The sequence below is a fragment of the Oncorhynchus tshawytscha genome, linkage group LG03 (assembly GCF_018296145.1).
Source record: "Oncorhynchus tshawytscha isolate Ot180627B linkage group LG03, Otsh_v2.0, whole genome shotgun sequence".
NCBI classification, from domain to species: Eukaryota; Metazoa; Chordata; class Actinopteri; order Salmoniformes; family Salmonidae; genus Oncorhynchus; species Oncorhynchus tshawytscha.
Window position 1 is genome coordinate 57,264,378 of NC_056431.1, and position 22,541 is coordinate 57,286,918.

Genomic DNA, 22,541 nt, shown 5'->3' on the forward strand with positions numbered 1-22,541 from the left:
CCCCGGCCAGGTCGATTATAAAGGCCTGCTCGCTGAAGTGTTTCAGGGAGCATTTGACAGTGATGAGTGGAGGTCCGGTATTTTCCGGTCCGAGCTGCGCAAAACTGGAGATAGATTTTCGAGCTAAAGGATAGCTGATGACCACAAACTGTGCTTAGCTGAATACTAACGATTAGCCAGTAAAGAAGCTAACTAGCTTCTGGCTAGCTTCAGGCTTAGTTCTGTCTAGCTTCTATGGAGGATTACAGATTTGAGGTAAATAATACTTTCTTTTTAAAAATATAAATTGGTGAGGCGGGTTGCAGGAGTATTTTGAAGTTGAGTTTATGGAAAATTAAAAAAAATATATATAAAAAGGTATGTGAAGAAAGTTGTAAAAAAAAATATATATATATATATACACACACACACACACACACACATATATACATATATATATATATATGTATGTGTGTGTGTGTGTGTATGTATACATATACACACACACACACACACACACATATATATATATACACACACACACACACATATATATATATACACACACACACATACATACATATATATACACACACACATATACATATACACACACACACACACACACACACACACACACACACACACATATATATATATATATATACACACACATATATACATACACACACACACACACACACACATATATACACACACACACACACACACCACACACACATACATACATACATACATATATATACACATACATACATATATATACACACACACACACACACACACATATACATACATATATACACACACACATACATACATATATACACACACACACACATATACATACATATATACACACACACATATATACACACACACACACACACACATATACACACACACACATACACACATATATATATATACACACACATATATACACATATATATATATATACACACACACATATATATACACACACATATATATACACACACACATATATATACACACACACATATATACACATATACACATATATATATACACACACATATATATATACACACACATATACACACACATATATACACACACATATATACACACACATATACACACACACACATATACACACACACACATACACACACACACACATACACACACACACATATACACACACACACACACACACACACACACACACACACACACACATATATATGTATGTGTATATATATGTGTATATATATGCAACGCTGGGGGATGATTTAACAAAAGCGCATTTGTGAAAAAAGCACAATCGTTGCACGACTGTACCTAACCATAAACACCAATGCCTTTCTTAAAATCAATACACAGAAGTGTATATTTTTAAACCTGCATATTTAGCGAAAAGAAATCCAGGTTAGCAGGCAATATTAACCAGGTGAAATTGTGTCACTTCTCTTGCGTTCAATGCACACAGTCAGGGTATATGCAACAGTTTGGGCCGCCTGGCTCATTGCGAACTAATTTGCCACAATATTACGTAATTATGACATAACATTGAAGGTTGTGCAATGTAACAAGAATATTTCGACTTAGGGATTCCACTGAAATAATAAACGTTTTGTTTTCGAAATTATAGTTTCCGGATTGGACCATATTAATGACCAAAGGCTCGTAATTTTGTGTATTATGTTATAATTAAGTCTATGATTTGAGAGCAGTCTGACTGAGCGATGGTAGGCAGCAGCAGGCTCGTAAGCATTCATTCAAACAGCACTTTGGTGCGGTTTGCCAGCAGCTCTTCGCAAGCACAGCGCTGTTTATGACTTCAAGCCTATCAGCTTAATGGCTGGTGTAACCGATGTGAAATGGCTAGCTAGTTAGCGGGGTGCGCGCTCATAACGTTTCAAACGTCACTCGCTCTGAGACTTGGAGTAGTTGTTCCCCTTGCTCTGCATGGGTAACGCTGCTTTGAGGGTGGCTGTTTTCGATGTGTTCCTGGTTCGAGCCCAGGTAGGGAAGAGGAGAGGGACGGAAGCTATACTGTTACACTGGCAATACTAAAGTGCCTATAAGAACATCTAATAGTCAAAGGTATATGAAATACAAATGGTATAGAGAGAAATAGTCCTATAAATACTATATTAACTACAACGAACCACCAACTTTCATATGTTCTCATGTTCTGAGCAAGGAACTCAGTCGTTAGCTTTTTTACATGGCACATATTGCACTTTTACTTCTAAAAACACTTTGTTTTTGCATTATTTAAACCAAACTGAACATGTTTCATTATTTATTTGAGGCTAAATTGATTTTTATTGATTTATATTAAGTTAAAATAAGTGTTAATTACAACAATACTGAATGGTCATTATTACAAATGAATTTAAAAAGAAAAATGTTTTTAAATCGTCCGATTAATTGGTATCGGCTTTTTTTGGTCCTCCAATAATTGGTACCGGCGTTGAAAAATCATATTCGGTCAACCTCTAGTTAAAATCACGGTGCACACTGATGTCGTCGTTGGAAACACTTCTCTTCCTCGATCTTTTTTTCAACAAAACATAGAAATGCAACATTTTCATACAGTATGGCGATGTTGGGCTGGAGATGACGAATATGAAGTTGAACATTTTTTACATTTCCCTTTAAAAATCACAATGCAGTCATCAAAACATTTTCCATGAAATAGCCTAACTAGAAGATACATTTAAATAAAACCAGAGAGGACGAGGCAAACTTTAGGATACTTTGGTGAATTTGCGAGGGATACAAGACGAGACATGGCGAGATACAGCTTTTTATTGAGAGATACAGCTTTTTATTGAGAGATACAGCTTTTTATTAAGAGATACAGCTTTTTATTAAGAGATACAGCTTTTTATTGAGAGATACAGCTTTTTATTAAGAGATACAGCTTTTTATTGAGAGATACAGCTTTTTATTAAGAGATACAGCTTTTTATTGAGAGATACAGCTTTTTATTAAGAGATACAGCTTTTTATTGAGAGATACAGCTTTTTATTGAGAGATACAGCTTTTTATTAAGAGATACAGCTTTTTATTGAGAGATACAGCTTTTTATTAAGAGATACAGCTTTTTATTGAGAGATACAGCTTTTTATTGAGAGATACAGCTTTTTATTGAGAGATACAGCTTTTTATTAAGAGATACAGCTTTTTATTGAGAGATACAGCTTTTTATTGAGAGATACAGCTTTTTATTGAGAGATACAGCTTTTTATTGCCGATAGATAGACCTAGTACACGGTTCGGACTCGGTCTGCCTGGTGGCTGACCTGCTTTTACTGTGCTCTTCCCCGCTCTCTCTCCCGTCCCTCGGTAGCTCGCTATGAAAGTTGGAAGTGTTTGTGTTCTCGGAAGTACAGCAACTAAATCAGTCTCCTCCGTTCTAAAAATACTGAATCTTAGGAGTCGATTCCTAAGGGAATTGAATTATGACACTCTGAAAAATGGGAGTCGACGTGCAGTCGAGGAATCAGTTATTTTGTTAACTCACCACCACTAAGTCATCGTCGTTAACAGCTGGAGAAATGGCAGAGAAAGGCAAGCGACAGCAGACAGGTCCTGTATGGCAGTACTTTAGAAGTTAAATGAGAAGGAAATGCAAAGTTTGCGAGGTGGAATTGAGGTACAGTAATGGTAGTACAGCAGCAATGCTTAACCATCTGAAAGGAACAAACTGAGACCCAAACCGTTGCTGGCAGCTGCTTTGTGAATTCCCATGGAATTTTAGGAATTTTTCTAATTGTAAAAAAAAAATATATATATAGCACAATAATTCCACACACACAGGGTTGAGTCTGCAGGGCCATTTTAGCTGATTCTAACAGGCTGTATCCAGATCAGAGCGATGAGGACAATGTTGATATAAAGTAGTCGGATTTTTAAAACATAACCAAAAAAAATGAAAAACAAGGTAGACAAAAACACAAGTTAAGGTTACGAGAATGAAATATGACCAAAATATATAGAAACTGCTAGTGTCATGTTTTCAGCTTTGGTGCCAACCTTCCAGAGGTGCCAACGGTTTAGTCAAAGCTGACTCCTATAGCCTCTTATCATTGTAAAGAAAGCAGTAGTAAGTAAAGTGCAGTGAGGAGGGTAAGTTCATACAGTACCTCATGCATACCCTTCAGGACAGGACTAGTAAATCACCTAAATGTCTTTGATGTTCACCCGAGTCCTGTATAGTTCTTGACAACAGCTTAGAATAAGACAACAGCAGCAACACCAAGAACACCACAATAATTGTGAGTTACGCAGCAATATTTATAATGTTTACAAAGCGTGAGGAAAAAAACAACCTCTCTGACTCACACTTATGTGACAGGAGAAGCACGTCTTGAACGTGCACACACCTCATCCTCTTAAGGCTGCCCGATGCTAAAGGTGCTATGAGAGCCAATTCTATCCCTAACCTCTTCAGACAATCCAGTGTCACACTTGAGATTTACTGGAAAGGAGGTTGAACTCACACACAGTTCCCATCCCACCAAAGCAGGAACTATGTCCTCCTTACCCAAATTAGCTTAGCAAACTCAAAGCGTTTTTTTTTGTTTTACAATAATGAGAACTAGGGTGTATGTGTAGGCCTTGCGGATGTCATGTTTTCAATAGCAATCAACACTGAAGAGCTGAGCATTGAATACAGGTCATTTCCATGTAAAAAAGGAACCAAGAGCATCAACATGTAAAGTTCATAGGAGGATGTCAAATGAAAGTTGAGTCTTTTTATTCCTTTTTATTAAGGCATATATACATTTTTCTACCATTACACCCCCCATAATTGTTTTTTTTTTAACAAGCAAAGGCTTTGATTTCTGGTCAAACAGATGGAAACGGGGTCTTAGAAAACATCTACCAGAAAGTCTTAAGAAAGGTATTTGAAAAACATCATGTTGAGTATTACCAACACATATTTAGTTTGAGACATTTGTTCTGCTGAAATTCCATTACCAAAAACACACATATCCTTAAGATAGTTTCTAATTTCTCTCCCTCATGAGGAGGAAGTATAATTGAATTCACAGAAGTAACAAGTAAAGGTAAACCTATCAATTAGTTTGTGTTTTTACTAGTGATGCACCAATGTGACATTTTTGGCCGATACCGATATCCAATATTTTCCTTGCCAAAAAACCCGATACTTAAAATTTTAACAGCCTTTAAAGCATTCTAGTACAGTTAAATAGTTAACACACACACAGACGCAGCGGTCTAAGGCACTGCATCTCAGTGCAAGAGGTGTCACTACAGTCCCTGGTTCGAACCCAGGCTGTATGACATCCGGCCGTGATTGGGAGTCCCATAGGGCAGCGCACAATTGGCCCAGCGTCTTTCGGGTTTGGCCGGGGTAGGCAGACATTGTAAAAAATAATTTGTTCTTAACGGACTTGCTTAGCTAAATAATAAGTTACACACACAAAAAATAAGTTATTTTGTTGGCATTTACATATGTCCCCAGTAAAAACAGTAAAACATAATCCAAAACATAAACCTATTTCTTTCATTTACTTGCTATGTTGTTTCGTTGTTCATTTGTTCAGTCGTTTCATTTTCAACCAGGTTTTCTAGGGAACGCCTTTTGGGTCTTTGCACGTCAAAAAATATCATATTTAACACTATTTGGTGAGTCAAATAAGTTTGCTGACCAATCAGGACCTGAAATTGACTGCACGTCACATAATAATTTTACGCTTTCATTATTTTTTTACGTAGTTATTACACATCGATTACACTATCACTCGTATTTCATATGTCACAACGATTCATCGATACGTATGCTATGATGCTGGTAAAGTTGTCTTACGCACCTACAGTGCTGGTCATTAAAAAAGGTTCGCTAGCTCGTTCATGGATGCAAACCATGTTCAATGTTCAAACAATTTATAAGACAGTTCTTATTTGATTTAATGGTGGTCGGACCCATCTATGTGAAGCTAGCCACAATAAGGATTAGCCACAATAGTGGTTTGAGGTTAGCCTTCAAAATAAAGTTGTGGCATAATACTACGATTTGTATTCATTTGAATCACTGTCTATGACATACTTTTATTTTGAAGGCAAACCCCAAACTCCACTATTGTTCCTAATCCTTATTGTGGCTAGCTTTACAACACATAACCCGGTCCGGTTGAGCCTCACTAGCCAGATGAAGCTAGCTGGCTGTTATAACGTTAGCTTTGGGCAACAGGGTTAAGTAGTTGGCTAGCTATTTATTTTCATGAACTGAAGTTCAATTTTTATAATACATTTCAGACATTGTTAAATCTTAATTCGGGAGATATTTTGTTTTGTAAAACATGGACACAAAAAAACAGAGGGAGATTTTACCGAAATTCTGTTACCAAACTTTGCATCTGCACAGTTCTTCTAGTAAATGTGTTTGGTAAAATGTTTTGTGTAAAAAAGTGGTCCTTGTACATATTAGGAATGCTGTATTGCACGTATGGTTTGTTAAAACTTTGAAATCAATGGTTTTTGCTTGGAATACATTTAAGTGGCTCAGCACAATTCCGTTACCGCGGAATTGCCCTACAGCTCAGATACACTTAGTGATAGCTATGTTATGGACAAGAACATTCTTGTTATAAGTTCCTTATCTTTCCCCCCTTTTCATTCACGCTTGCAGCTAGTTTTACTTTCTCTCTTTATATATGAGCACTTGACCTCTCTCTTCCCTTTATCCAGACGCCATGCATCAAAGCTGGGACCGAGAGACTGAAAAACAGCTTCTATCTCAAGGCCATCAGACTGTTAAACAGCCACCACTAACATTGAGTGGCTACAGACACTCAATGACACTGGTTGCTCAATCATGGGAATTGATGGGAAATTAGTCTAGCCACTTTAAACAATGCTCTTATATAATTTACCCTACATTGAATAGATACAGTGGCAATACATGTATCACTAGCCACTTTAACTATGCCACTTGGATTACACATCTCAAACGTACGATATCATCTATGCACATGCTGCACCATCACTCATTCAATAGATTCTTTAAACACTGTGTATAAGACCAGAATTGTTGTTAGATTGTCTCGTTATTACTGCATTGTCGGAACTAGAAGCACAAGCATTTCGCTACACTCGCATTAACATCTGCTAACCATGTGTATGTGACAAATAAAATTTGATTTGATTTGATTTGATGGGCTGAACGGTTCAACTGACAGCCAACAGATACAGACAAGACACAGCATACGTACAACGCTGCAACTGCTGCTGCTACTAGGGCACGGGACTGGGGTGTGTGTGTGTGTGTGTGTGTGTGTGTGTGTGTGTGTTTCTGATAAAAGGGTTAGACACAAGGGAATTTCTCACTGTATGGTGCAAGACCCTGTCATTAGGACCTTGTTTACACCCCCGCCCCTGACGTATCATGACCCACCCAACAATCATTTGGGCACAACCATATATTAGGTGACTCGTCACAGGGGGGAACCTGAATTACATGTTTTTCAGAGAAAATTGCATCTCTGTATAACAGCTTCTCCTACACATGACCTCTGTGGAATAAACAATATGACAGACAGTATGAAAAGGGGAGCACATATGAAGTCACTGTACTCCGCTTGTGTCAGCCAACCTCAATCATTAGCATGGCATTCCACCTACACTACATAAAATATCCTCCAAACTCAACACTACTACAACCTACTAATATTATGACTGCAGCCTGAGGGCCTACCTTCCAACAGTGTGACAAGCCTCAACCACACACACAATACCTTAGGGCTAGGAATTGCCAAAACACAATATTATCACGATACTCAAGATTCTACATATATGCATTGCGATTCGACACTGATTTTTATTGCGATTTGATGTTCCAAATATATTGCTCACCATGTGTGTATTGCAGAGGAACAAGAGGGAGCCATGAGAAAACAAGTTTTCAGTCATGGAAATAAGTGCTGAAAACAAAATTGGCTCCTTATTTAAAAAGATGGAGAACAAGCTATGAACTAAAAAGTTTGGTGCAGGTACAGCCAACTAGAGCAAAAATAATATTGCCAAAACAATACATTGTCAAAAATAATATCCTGATATGTAACTGTATGGATTTTTCCCATCACTACTGTATCTCCCAGCTCCAAACTCTATACTTCTCCAGAAGGTCTCAGAACATATGTTTACACTCTCGTAGAAGGCTTAGGACTGAGTCATGGTCCCCCTACTCTACTGAAAATGTAAACCTCACATCAGTTCCACCCCTTTCTGTTACCGCCACAAAATGGCCAACACAGGCACATCAAACAACGTCTAGAGCCTAGAAGCCTTAAATAGGCCTGTCAGCTGGCTCCAGTGTCTTCAGAGGCAGAGAAAGTGAGTTTCTGTTCTACTCTGCCGTTTATGTGGTGCCAGTCCACTGGACTAGTGGTGGCACAGGTTAGCTCATAACTCACTGGTAAACAAAGGTAGCATTGAGCTGGTTGTCATGGCAGCAGAAATGGCTGAGGCCAGTGATGTTTATGAATCCTGATAAACATTCTCAGGAATACCACATACCAAAGACTGATGTGGGAGAGTGTTAAGAGTTACAGAGGAGTTCTTAGAAGTTACAGATAGGACAGGGCCTTCCTCCTACTCTCTGACTTGGCTATGTATCCATAGAGGGCTGTGTGTTCATTATCAGTTCCAGTATGCTCTCAGGACATCCCTCAGAGGCAGGGTTCACTATAGACAGGAACAGACAGGAACGAAAGACATAAACAAGACATGGTGTGACCTTGGCCCTCACTAGCTCCCTCTCCGTCTCTGTTTCACTCTGTTCTCCCCCTCTTTCACTTGGTCTTTATCTCCCTCACTCTTCATATCACTGTGTGGGTCCAACACCCTACCCTGACATGGGCCTCCTCCTACAGTGTATCAGACCTCCCAGGGTTTTCCCATCCTGAGGCCAGCTTCCAAGGAATCCCTCCAAATGAACACTACAACTGAATCAAAACCAGTGGAATTTAAGAGAATGAGCATGAGAGAAAACCTGCTGACACACTCTCACACACACACACCCACCCCTGTATCTACATCAACGCTCCCCCACATGACATGAGTCTGACCTCACAGACCAATCACCTGATAGAGCGTGTGACTAAAACAGGAAGACACAGGGCGTGTCCATCCATCAGTGTCAACACTGAACTCTGCTTGTCAGGGGGAAGGAAGGACGCTCCAATGAAACAGCTAAAAAAACACACCTTCTGCCATGACCGTAATCTAATGATTTCTAGTGGTTATTCTGCTAATTCATTGTTTCCCTGTTGCTGTGAAGTATCATTGTCAATCAGATGATATCCAGCATCTTAAGGGAGTTAGGGTCTATATCAAGCCTAACAGATTCCACAGCACTCTAAATAACTGCTGATCTCAATTCCCTCAGCTGGAGAGCCCACTCACTTACACAGACTGTTTCTCTCTCCTCTCTCTGAGTCCCACTCCAGTCTGGTAGAGGAACAGGCTGGTCATTGAAATCAGGTGAAAGGCTAACATTATCTCAACTATGGGCACACTATAGCCCTCACTGGACTCACTGAGGAATCTGGAGAAACAGGAGCACACAGGTTTTTCTATAAATAAATGGGGCCAATTGTGTGACATTGGGATAAACATTTCAAAATGGTTTGAAACAAAAATAAAAAGGATTTACATGTAGTTCAACATGTGTACTTAATAAATGTGTAAATTTGCATATATTGACATAACTCCACCTACAATATAGGCCTTTCCCCCGTTAAGCAGGATTCATTGAGACATTGGCAGGTCCAGTTCAAGGACTTTTTCAAGGACCTTAATGTTACACAATTGTATCACTTATATAATTGTACATATTGGGCCTAATATAATACCACCACCCCCCCTTAAAAAAAACATGCAAAAAGTGTCAAAAATTAAGGCCATTACCATTAAGAATAATTACATTTTGGGGGGGGTCTTGCCAATGCATTGCTATTAGGGAGGCACAATATATCGGTGAACATATCGGAATCTGACAATATTAGCTAAAAATGCCAACATCGGCCAACATTTGATGTGAATAACCGATGTCAAAGCTGACGTGCATGCCTACATAACGTAGGTACATGCTGTAATGACGCCACGTTAAATGTTTCACTATACGTGCAACACAGCATTCCTAAACTAGCCCACAATGTATGCTGTGTGGATTGAGCAGTCAACAAGTCGAGCAGTCATTTGAAAGAGTAAGGCAATTCAAAAGGCAAAATCTATTAAAGCCAAGATAATGGAATTCAATGCCCTTGACAATCAACCGTTCTCCGTCTTGGGTGATGTTGGCTTTCGCCGACTGGTCAATCACCGGTACACACTACCAAGTGCACAAATGTTGCCCTAATGGAGTTACACAGTAATAGCGTCACTGCTATTAGCTTCACGACATACATACTATTGTACGCCATTTGGGTCTTTGCGTGTCAAAGAAGGTACAGTAGCACTGTCAAATCTGTACAAAAAAGTCTGCAAACAAGGAAAAACCGGCCACGAACGATGTGTTTACAATACCGAGTTGGTAATAAAGCATAATTTGTTCGACCGCAACTTCTGGGGTAGCTAGCTTTAGCTTGGTACCTAAGATAGCACCAATTCAACCAGCCTGAAAACAATGACGAGTAGGCACTGCAGTCATTTTCATTATTATTAGCAATGATTTAGGAATCCTTGTAAGTATTAGCTAGGTTAGTTATTAACTTGTTGTTCGGGCTATTGAAATTGAACATCAGTTCATGAAATTAAATCGCAGACAGCTACTTAACCCTGTTGCCCAAAGGTAACATTATAAGCAGCCAGCTAGCTTCATCTGGCTAGTGAGGTTCGACCAAACCAGGTTGTGTTGTGAAGCTAGCCACAATAAGGATTAGGCACAATAGTGGAATTTTCAGTTTGCCTTCAAAAGTATATGTCATTGACAGTGCTGCAAATGAATACAAATAGTAGAATTATGCCACACTTATTTTGAAGGCTAACTGAAAGTCCACTATTGTGGCTAATCCTTATTGTGGCTAGCTTCACATAGATGTGTCCAACCACCATTAAATCAAATAATTTCCACTGGGATTCTCTGCCTCTAAGTAAGTCACTGGCTTACTGGGGCTCTCTCATGCCGTCCCTGGAAGGGGTGCGTCACCTGAGTGGGTTGATTCACTGATGTGGTCATCCTGTCTGGGTTGGCGCCCCCCCTTGGGTTGTGCCATGGCGGAGATCTTTGTGGGCTATACTCGGCCCTGTCTCAGGATGGTAAGTTGGTGGTTGAAGATATCCCTCTAGTGGTGTGGGGGCTGTGCTTTGGCAAAGTGGGTGGGGTTATATCCTTCCTGTTTGGCCCTGTCCGGGGGTGTCCTCGGATGGGTCCACAGTGTCTCCTGACCCCTCCTGTCTTAGCCTCCAGTATTTATGCTGCAGTAGTTTGTGTGTCGGGGGGCTAGGGTCAGTTTGTTATATCTGGAGTACTTCTCCTGTCCTATTCGGTGTCCTGTGTGAATCTAAGTGTGCGTTCTCTAATTCTCTCCTTCTCTCTCTCGGAGGACCTGAGCCCTAGGACCATGCCCCAGGATTACCTGACATGATGACTCTTTGATGTCCCCAGTCCACCTGGCCATGCTGCTGCTCCAGTTTCAACTGTTCTGCCTTCTTATTATTCGAACATGCTGATCATTTATGAACATTTGAACATCTTGGCCATGTTCTGTTATAATCTCCACCCGGCACAGCCAGAAGAGGACTGGCCACCCCACATAGCCTGGTTCCCCTCTAGGTTTCTTCCTAGGTTTTGGCCTTTCTAGGGAGTTTTTCCTAGCCACCGTGCTTCTACACCTGCATTGCTTGCCGTTTGGGGTTTTAGGCTGGGTTTCTGTACAGCACTTTGAGATATCAGCTGATGTACGAAGGGCTCTATAAATACATTTGATTTGATAACTGTATGATAAATTAGGGTTATTGTAGATGATGACACCTAGCTATATAGTTAGCTAGCTAACTATAGCTACTGAAACAGATTGTCGCTTTGCTATATTTTTGGGGAGGAACATTGTTTTTATCCATGAGCAAGCTAGCTTTTTTTATGACCAGCACTGTAGGTGCGTGAGACAACTTTACCAGCACCATAGCACCTTACTTCCGGCGCCGACAGAGATGGCCGCCTCGCTTCGCGTTCCTAGGAAACCATGCAGTTTTTTTTTTTTACGTGTTATTTCTTACATTGGTACCCCAGGTCATCTTAGGTTTCATTACATACAGTCGGAGAAGAACTACTGAATATAAGAGCAGCGTCAACTCACCATCAGTACGACCAAGAATATGACTTTCCCGGAGCGGATCCTGTGTTCTGCCTTCCACCCAGGACAACGGAATGGATCCCAGCCTGCGACCCAAAACAACAACGTCGTAAAAGAGGCAAACGAAGCGGTCTTCTGGTCAGGCTCCGGAGACGGGCACATCGCGCGCCACTCCCTAGCATACTACTCGCCAATGTCCAGTCTCTTGACAACAAGGTCGATGAAATCCGAGCAAGGGTAGCATTCCAGAGGGACATCAAGGACTGTAACGTTCTTTGCTTCACGGAAACATGGCTCACTCGAGAGACGCTATCGGAGTCAGTGCAGCCAGCTGGTTTCTCCACGCATCGCGCCGACAGAAACAAACATCTTTCTGGTAAGAAGAGGGGCGGGGGCGTATGCTTTATGTTTAACGAGACGTGGTGTGGTCACAACAACATACAGGAACTCAAGTCCTTCTGTTCACCTGATTTAGAATTCCTCACAATCAAATGTCGACTCGCATTATCTACCAAGGGAATTCTCTTCGATTATAATCACAGCCGTATATATTCCCCCCCAAGCAGACACATCGATGGCTCTGAACAAACTTTATTTGACTCTTTGCAAACTGGAATCCACACATCCTGAGGCTGCATTCATTGTAGCTGGGGATTTTAACAAGGCTAATCTGAAAACAAGACTCCCTAAACTGTATCAGCATATCGATTGCGCAACCAGGGCTGGTAAAACCTTGGATCATTGCTATTCTAACTTCCGCGATGCATTTAAGGCCCTCCCCCGCCCACGACTCCATTTTGTTGCTCCCTGCCTACAGACAGAAGCTAAAACAAGAAGCTCCCACGCTGAGGTCTGTTCAACGCTGGTCCAACCAATCTGATTCCACGCTTCAAGACTGCTTCCATCACGTGGACTGGGATATGTTTCATATTGTGTCAAACAACAACATTGACGAATACACTGATTCGGTGAGCGAGTTCATTAGAACGTGCGTTGTATATGTCATTCCCATAGCAACGATTAAAACATTCCCAAACCAGAAACTGTGGATTCATGGCAGCATTCGCGTGAGACTGTAAGCGCGAACCACTGCTTTTAATCAGGGCAAGGTGACCGGAAACATGACCAAATACAAACAGTGTAACTATTCCCTCCGCAAGGCAATCAAACAAGCTAAGTGTCAGTATAGAGACAAAGTAGAATCGCAATTCAACGGCTCAGACACAGGAGGTATGTGGCAGGGTCTACAGTCAATCACGGATTACAAAAAGAAAACCAGCTCAGTCACGGACCAGGATGCCTTGCTCCCAGGCAGACTAAATAACATTTTTGCCCGCTTTGAGGACAATACAGTGCCACTGACACGGCCCGCAACCAAAACATGCAGACTCTCCTTCACTGCAGCCGAGGTGAGTAAAACATTTAAATGTGTTAACCATCGCAAGGTTGCAGGCCCAGACGGCATCCCCAGCCGCGCCCTCAGAGCATGCGCAGACCAGCTGGCTGATGTGTTTACGGACATATTCAATCAATCCTTATCCCAGTCTGCTGTTCCCACATGCTTGAAGAGGGCCACCATTGTTCCTGTTCCCAAGAAAGCTAAGGTAACTGAGCTACTACCGCCCTGTAGCACTCACTTCCGTCATCATGAAGTGCTTTGAGAGACTAGTCAAGAACCATATCACCTCCACCCTACCTGACACCCTAGACCCACTCCAATTTGCTTACCGCCCAAATAGGTCCACAGACGATGCAATCTCAACCACACTGCACACTGCCCTAACCCATCTGGACAAGAGGAATACCTATGTGAGAATGCTGTTCATCGACTACAGCTCAGCATTTAACACCATAGTACCCTCCAAACTCGTCATCAAGCTCGAGACCCTGGGTCTCGACCCCGCCCTGTGCAACTGGGTACTGGACTTCCTGACGGGCCGCCCCCAGGTGGTGAGGGTAGGTAACAACATCTCCACCCCACTGATCCTCAGCACTGGGGCCCCACAAGGGTGCGTTCTGAGCCCTCTCCTGTACTCCCTGTTCACCCACGACTGCGTGGCCACGCACGCCTCCAACTCAATCATCAAGTTTGCGGACGACACAACAGTGGTAGGCTTGATAACCAACAACGACGAGACGGCCTACAGGGAGGAGGTGAGGGCCCTCGGAGTGTGGTGTCAGGAAAATAACCTCACACTCAACGTCAACAAAACTAAGGAGATGATTGTGGACTTAAGGAAACAGCAGAGGGAACACCCCCCTATCCACATCGATGGAACAGTAGTGGAGAGGGTAGTAAGTTAAGTTCCTCGGCGTACACATCACAGACAAACTGAATTGGTCCACCCACACAGGCAGCATTGTGAAGAAGGCGCAGCAGCGCCTCTTCAACCTCAGGAGGCTGAAGAAATTCGGCTTGTCACCAAAAGCATCCTGTCGGGCTGTATCACCGCCTGGTACAGCAACTGCTCCGCCCACAACCGTAAGGCTCTCCAGAGGGTAGTGAGGTCTGCACAACGCATCACTGGGGGCAAACTACCTGCCCTCCAGGACACCTACACCACCCGATGTCACAGGAAGGCCATAAAGATCATCAAGGACAACAACCACCCGAGCCACTGCCTGACCACCCCGCTATCATCCAGAAGGCGAGGTCAGTACAGGTGCATCAAAGCTGGGACCGAGAGACTGAAAAACAGCTTCTCTCTCAAGGCCATCAGACTGTTAAACAGCCACCACTAACATTGAGTGGCTGCTGCCAACACACTGACTCAACTCCAGCCACTTTAATAATGGGAATTGATGTAAAATATATATCACTAGCCACTTTAAACAACGCTACTTAATATGTTTACATACCCTATATTATTTCTCATATGTATACGTATATACTGTACTCTATATCATCTACTGCATCTTTATGTAATACATGTATCACTAGCCACTTTAAACTATGCCACTTTGTTTACATACTCATCTCATGTATATACTGTACTCGATACTACCTAATCAAATCAAATTTATTTATATAGCCCTTCGTACATCAGCTGATATCTCAAAGTGCTGTACAGAAACCCAGCCTAAAACCCCAAACAGCAAGCAATGCAGGTGTAGAAGCACGGTGGCTAGGAAAAACTCCCTAGAAAGGCCAAAACCTAGGAAGAAACCTAGAGAGGAACCAGGCTATGTGGGGTGTCCAGTCCTCTTCTGGCTGTGCCGGGTGGAGATTATAACAGAACATGGCCAAGATGTTCAAATGTTCATAAATGACCAGCATGGTCGTATAATAATAAGGCAGAACAGTTGAAACTGGAGCAGCAGCACGGTCACATGGACTGGGGACAGCAAGGAGTCATCATGCCAGGTAGTCCTGGGGCATGGTACTAGGGCTCAGGTCCTCCGAGAGAGAGAAAAAAAGAGAGAATTAGAGAGAGCATATGTGGGGTGGCCAGTCCTCTTCTGGCTGTGCCGGGTGGAGATTATAACAGAACATGGCCAAGATGTTCAAATGTTCATAAATGATCAGCATGTTCGAATAATAAGAAGGCAGAACAGTTGAAACTGGAGCAGCAGCACGGCCAGGTGGACTGGGGACAACAAGGAGTCATCATGTCAGGTAATCCTGGGTCATGATCCTAGGGCTCAGGTCCTCCGAGAGAGAGAAGGAGAGAATTAGAGAACGCACACTTAGATTCACACAGGACACCGAATAGGACAGGAGAAGTACTCCAGATATAACAAACTGACCCTAGCCCCCCAACACATAAACTACTGCAGCATAAATACTGGAGGCTGAGACAGGAGGGGTCAGGAGACACTGTGGACCCATCCAAGGACACCCCCAGACAGGGCCAAACAGGAAGGATATAACCCCACCCACTTTGCCAAAGCACAGCACCCACACCACTAGAGGGATATCTTCAACCACCAACTTACCATCCTGAGACAGGGCCGAGTATAGCCCACAAAGATCTCCGCCATGGCACAACCCAAGGGGGGGCGCCAACCCAGACAGGATGACCACATCAGTGAATCAACCCACTCAGGTGACGCACCCCTTCCAGGGACGGCATGAGAGAGCCCCAGTAAGCCAGTGACTCAGCCCCTTTAATAGGGTTAGAGGCAGAGAATCCCAGTGGAAAGAGGGGAACCGGCCAGGCAGAGACAGCAAGGGCGGTTCGTTGCTCCAGAGCCTTTCCGTTTACCTTCCCACTCCTGGTCCAGACTACACTCAATCATATGACCCACTGAAGAGATGAGTCTTCAGTAAAGACTTAAAGGTTGAGACCGAGTTTGCGTCTCTGACATACTGCATCTTTCCTATGCCGCTCTGTACCATCACTCATTCATATATCTTTATGTACATATTCTTTATCCCTTTACACTTGTGTGTATAAGGTAGTAGTTTTGGAATTGTTAGCTAGATTACTCGTTGGTTATTACTACATTGTCGGAACTAGAAGCACAAGCATTTCACTACACTCGCATTAACATCTGCTAAGCATGTGTATGTGACAAATCAAATTTGATTTGATTTGAGCATACGTATCGATGAATCATTGTGACATGAAGTACAAGCGATAGTTAAAAGATGAATGAACGCGTTAAATTATGTGACGTGCAGTCATATTCAGGTCCTGATTGGTCAACAAGTTTATTTGACACATCAAATAGTGTTCTCCTGGTCATTGTTTTCTTTTTGACACGCAAAGACCCAACCGGCGTTCCATTGAACTCCTGTTTGAGAATGAAACGACTGAACAAATGAACAACACAGCAAGTAAGTGAAAGAAATATGTTTTGATGATGTTTTATGGGTAATGGGGAGATATGTAAATGCCAACAAAATAACTTGTCAGTGTGGTGTGTGTAACTTTTATTTATTTAACTAGGCAAGTTAGTAAGGAACAAATTCTTATTTACAATGACGGCCTACCCCGGCCAAACCCAGACGACGCTGGGCCAATTGTGCCCCGCCCTATGGGACTCCAGAAGTGATACAGCCTGGATTCGAACCAGGGACTGTAGTGACGCCTCTTGCACTGAGATGCCGTGCCTTAGACCACTGCGTCCATGTGTGTGTGTTAACTATTTAACTGTACTAGAATGCTTAAAAAGACGCAAAATAATTAAGTATCGGTATCTGGGTTTTTTTGCCAAGGAAAATATCAGATATCAGTATCGGCCAAAAATGTCACATCGGTGCATCACCAATTGATATTCAAATTCTTATTACATTCTAAAATATGTGAGAACAATATGGACATTGCCTGACTAAATAGATTTGAGCATGATGGTTTTTCTGTAGCCCATGTGGCCGATGCAGGGACACATAATAAATCCATGAATAATAGTGGTAGCATGAATCTTACCATTTTAATCTCACCATCGTTGTTTTTATAATGAGAAAGTTACCAAAAACCAGGTTCCTTTTTATTGGAAGGATTTGTATGGAAAACAAAGTCGAAGCCAGAATTTGATGTTGTCGACCTCATAACAACTGCATGTGGTTTTATCTCAGAGTAGCACAACACTCCTCAATTGAAGCGGGGGGAAACAAATGAAAGTGGCCACATCCCTGAACAAAAACTGATTTAAAAAAAATGAAATCACAGATTATTATAAGGGAGCAGGAAAACTGATAAATTGGCTACAATAATTACAAAGACTTTTCAAGCACCAAATGTCTGGTTTTCAGGGTAGGCTTATTCCAGTACTTGAATTTCTCAGCTCCACATTCAAATAGGCCACTTCAAGCCCCTTCTATTGCTTAAAATTGCTGGTGTAACATGGGAACACGTATTTATCATGTTATTTCATTACCAGATCATACTGTCAATAAGCCCACTAGCCTATGTAATTTGTCACTATATCCAGAATAATTATTAGGAATAGCGTTGGGTGTTGCGCAATAGTCTAGCTTACACAACTGCACACAGTAGACATCTGAAAACATGAACACATTACTTGATGCTTTTCTGTTACATCTAACGAGACCCTGCTATAAATCAACAAACGATCAACATCAATTCGCTAGGGATATTAGATCGAACGTGACTCCAGGCACAACGGTCTTCACCAGCATAACGAATGACACCAAAATATTCTGGACATTCCTCGCGAATACCCTTTTTATAGCACTACGCGCATGCGATGCAACAGCCCATCACAACAGCTATTCGTCACTTTACTGTCATTCAGAAAATTCCTTCCTGGATCAGATGATGACGTGTGAAACTATCAAGGCGTAGTTAATCAGCTGGACACCAAATGCACATCCAACAAGTATTATGCATAATTATTGAAGAACCATGTTAATGACCGTATCAACTTAGGTTAAGTATCAAGATACGGTGACTATTTCGGTTACAAGCATTCGATTTTGCAATCACATTTATTATTTTGGATTTGTGTGCCCATGAAAACTGGTTTCACCCCGTAACATAAGACACGAAATGTTACGGAGTTAAGACAGCATTTCTGAGATCTCTATACAAAAAAAATAAAACTGTCCAACAGCTAGATCCAGGATTCTTACAGGGTTTAAGTTTAAAATGTCTAATTTAACTCATTAATGCTTAATTAATATATGATATAACGACAACTTACACTGCCATTCATGCAAGGACAGAAAACAAAATATTTTGTGTTACAAGATTTTGGACAAATCCATCGAGACAACCAACCATGATAAAGCGTTAAATATGAATTGTATAGAATATAGCTATGATCTTATTAGCTTATAGCTATGATCCAACTTATCTTAATGTAAGACATGAAACAAATTGGTAGATTATTATCAATGACTTAACAGCTGTAACAAGTTATCCAGCGTAGGAAATCCTCACTTGTATCCTAGTTTATAGAAAAGACCCACATACACACACACACAGTTGCTCACACAAAACTCTGCATCTCACAGATATATTTGTTCACACAGTTTATTTTATATAGACTAATACACCTATTGTTTATAGTATGCAACATGTGTATGAGTTGTCCCAACAGGGCAGTCCCATGGGACCACACTCACATGGCTGAGTAGAGAACTAAAACTCCCTGTACTGCTGTTCTGTTTAACTGCTCTGTTCCAGCTGCATCCTCAGGCCCTGCAGGAAGAGGCCTCTCCCTCTAGCTCTAATGACAGGGTCTGTGTCACACACACACACTTTAGGTCCACAAACATGTGCACACAAACACTGCAGTGATATAAAAAGCCTATCCTGAGAACCAGTATAGCCACACAGTACACTGCTGCAGATGAACAACAATGTAGTTGGGCTGAGGGAGCCATCTCATTCTCACAATACTGCCAGAAAAACAGTCTGAGGTCTGCATCACTGAACTGTACAACAGCTAAGTTCAAGAAGCATTAGCCAAGCTCCACAGCCTCTAGTAGTCACACATCAAAACCAGTGGACCCACCAACATCTCGTCGTCAATAAAAACACCAGGGTCTAGGTTTGACTGACTGTTTGGTTTCTCAGAGTGTGACAGATCTACAGAAATGATACAAGGCCAAGAAGAGGGAGAAAATATACAGTTGTTGTCTAGAACATGAAAAAGGGTTATTTGGTTGTCCTCATAGGAGAACCTTGAAGAATCCTATTTGGTTCCAGGTAGAACCCTAAGAGAGTTCCTCCGGGTTATCCAATGAGGACAGCCTTTTGGAACCATTTTTTCTAAGAGTGTAGCCTACAGTGGCTTGCAAAAGTATTCACCCCCCTTGGCATTTTTCCTATTTTCTTGCCTTACAACCTGGAATTAAAATGGATTTTGGGTGGTTTGTATCATTTGATTTACACAACATGCCTACCACTTTGAAGATGCAAAATATGTATTGTGAAACAAGAAACAAGACAAAAAAAATGAACTTGAGGGTGCATTACTCAATACTTTGTAGAGCCATCTTTTTTCTGCAATTACAGCTGCAAGTCTCTTATAATCTTGGCACTAGGATTTTTGCCTATTGTTCAAGGCAAAACTGCTCCAGCGCCTTCAAGTTGGATGGGTTCTGCTAGTGTACAGCAATCTTTAAGTCATACCACAGATATTCTCAATTGGATTGAGGTCTGGGCTTTGACTAGGCCATTCCAAGACATTTAAATGTTTCCCCTTAAACCACTCGAGTGTTGCTTTAGCAGTATGCTTAGGGTAATTATCCTGCTGGAAGGTGAACCTCCGTCACAGTCTCAAATCTCTGGAAGACTGAAACAGGTTTCCCCTCAAGGATTCCCCTGTATTTAGCGACATCCATCATTCCTTCAATTCTGACCAGTTTCCCAGTCCCTGCCGATGAAAAACATACCCACAGCATGAAAGCCACCACCATGCTTCACTGTGGGGATGGTTTTCTTGGGGTGATGAGAGGTGTTGGGTTTGCGCAAGACATAGCGTTTTCGTTGATAGCCAAACAGCTACATTTTAGTCTCATCTGACCAGAGTGCCTTCTTCCATATGTTTGGGGAGTCTCCTACATGCCTTTTGGCGAACACCAAACGTGTTTGCTTATTTTTCTTCTTTAAGCAATGTTTTTTTTCTGCCACTCTTCTGTAAAGCCCAGCTATGTGGAGTGTACGGCTTAAAGTGGTCCTATGGACAGATACTCCAATCTCTGCTGTGGAGCTTTCCAGTTCCTTCAGGGTTATCTTTGGTCTCTTTGTTGCCTCTCTGATTAATGTCCTGAAGCTTTAACCCATAGTGAATGACCAGAGGAATGGACTTCCAGTAGCTACAGCTGAAGTTGGAAGTTTCCATACACTTAGGTTGGAGTCATTAAAAGTCGTTTTTCAACCATTCCACAAATTTCTTGTAAACAAACTATAGTTTTGGCAAGTCGGTTAGGACATCTACTTTATGCATGACACAAGTAATTTTTCCAAAAACTGTTTACAGACAGATTATTTAACTTATAATTCACTGTATTACAATTCCAGTAGGTCAGAAGATTACATGCACCAAGTTGACTGTGCCTTTAAACAGCTTGGAAAAATCCAGAAAATTATGTCATGGTTTTAGAAGCTTCTGATTTGACTCAAATTATGTCAATTAGCCATTGGAGGTGTACTTGTGAATGTATTTCAATCCCTACCTTCAAACTCAGTGCCTCTCTCAGCCAAGACCTCAGAAAAAAACAATAGTAAACCTCTACAAGTCTGGTTCATCCTTGGGAGCAAGTTACAAAACGCCTGAAGGTACCACTTTCATCTGTACAAACAATAGTATGGAAGAATAAACACCATGGGACCACGCAGCCGTCATACCGCTTAGGAAGGAGATGTGTTCTGTCTCCTAGAGATGAACGTACTTTGGTGTGAAAAAGACAAATCAATCCCAGACCAACAGCAAAGGACCTTGTGAAGATGCTGGAGGAAACCGGTACAAAAGCATCTATATCCACAGTAAAACAAGTCCTATATCAACATAACCTGAAAGGCCGCTCAGCAAGGAAGAAGCCACTGCTCCAATACAGCCATAAAAAGCCAGACTATAGTTTGCAACTGCACATGGGGACAACGATCATACTTTTTGGAGAAATGTCCTCTGGTCTAATGAAAAATAAATAGAACTGTTTGTCCATAATGACCATCGTTATGTTTGGAGGGAAAAGGGGGATGTTTGCAAGCCGAAGAACACCATCCATGTTGTGGGGGTGCTTTGCTGCAGGAGGGACTGGTGCACTTCAAAATAGATGGCGTCATGAGAGAGGAAAATTACGTGGATATATTGAAGCAACATCTCTAGACATCCGTCAGGAAGCTAAAGCTTGGTCACAAATGAGTTTTCCAAATGGACAATGACCCCAAGCATACTTCCAAAGTTGTGGCAAAATGGCTTAAGGACAAAGTCAAGGTATTGGAGTGGCCATCACAAAGCCCTGACCTCAATTCCATAGGAAATGTGTGGGCAGAACTGAAAAAGCGTGTGCGAGCAAGGAGGCCTAAAAACCTGACTCAGTTACACCAGCTCTGTCAGGAGGAATGGGAGAAAATTCACCCAACTTATTGTGGTAAGCTTGTGGAAGGCTACCAGAAACGTTTGACCCAAGTTAAACAATTTAAAGGCAATGATACCAAGTACTAATTGAGTGTATGTAAGCTTCTGACCCACTGGGAATGTGATTAAAGAAATAAAAAGCTGAAATAAATCACTATTATTATTCTGACGTTTTGCCAGCAGCTCTTCGTTGTGTGTCAAGCATTGCGCTGTTTATGACTTCA

The 22,541-nt window shown here is 41.7% G+C and overlaps 1 protein-coding gene across 6 annotated transcripts in view; it reads right to left on the reverse strand.

Moving 5' to 3' along the window:
* The window catches only part of LOC112239644 (leucine-rich repeat and calponin homology domain-containing protein 1), a 126,450-nt gene that overhangs the window by 80,083 nt on the left and 23,826 nt on the right, over positions 1 to 22,541 (reverse strand). The gene's annotated exons all lie outside the window — the stretch shown is intronic.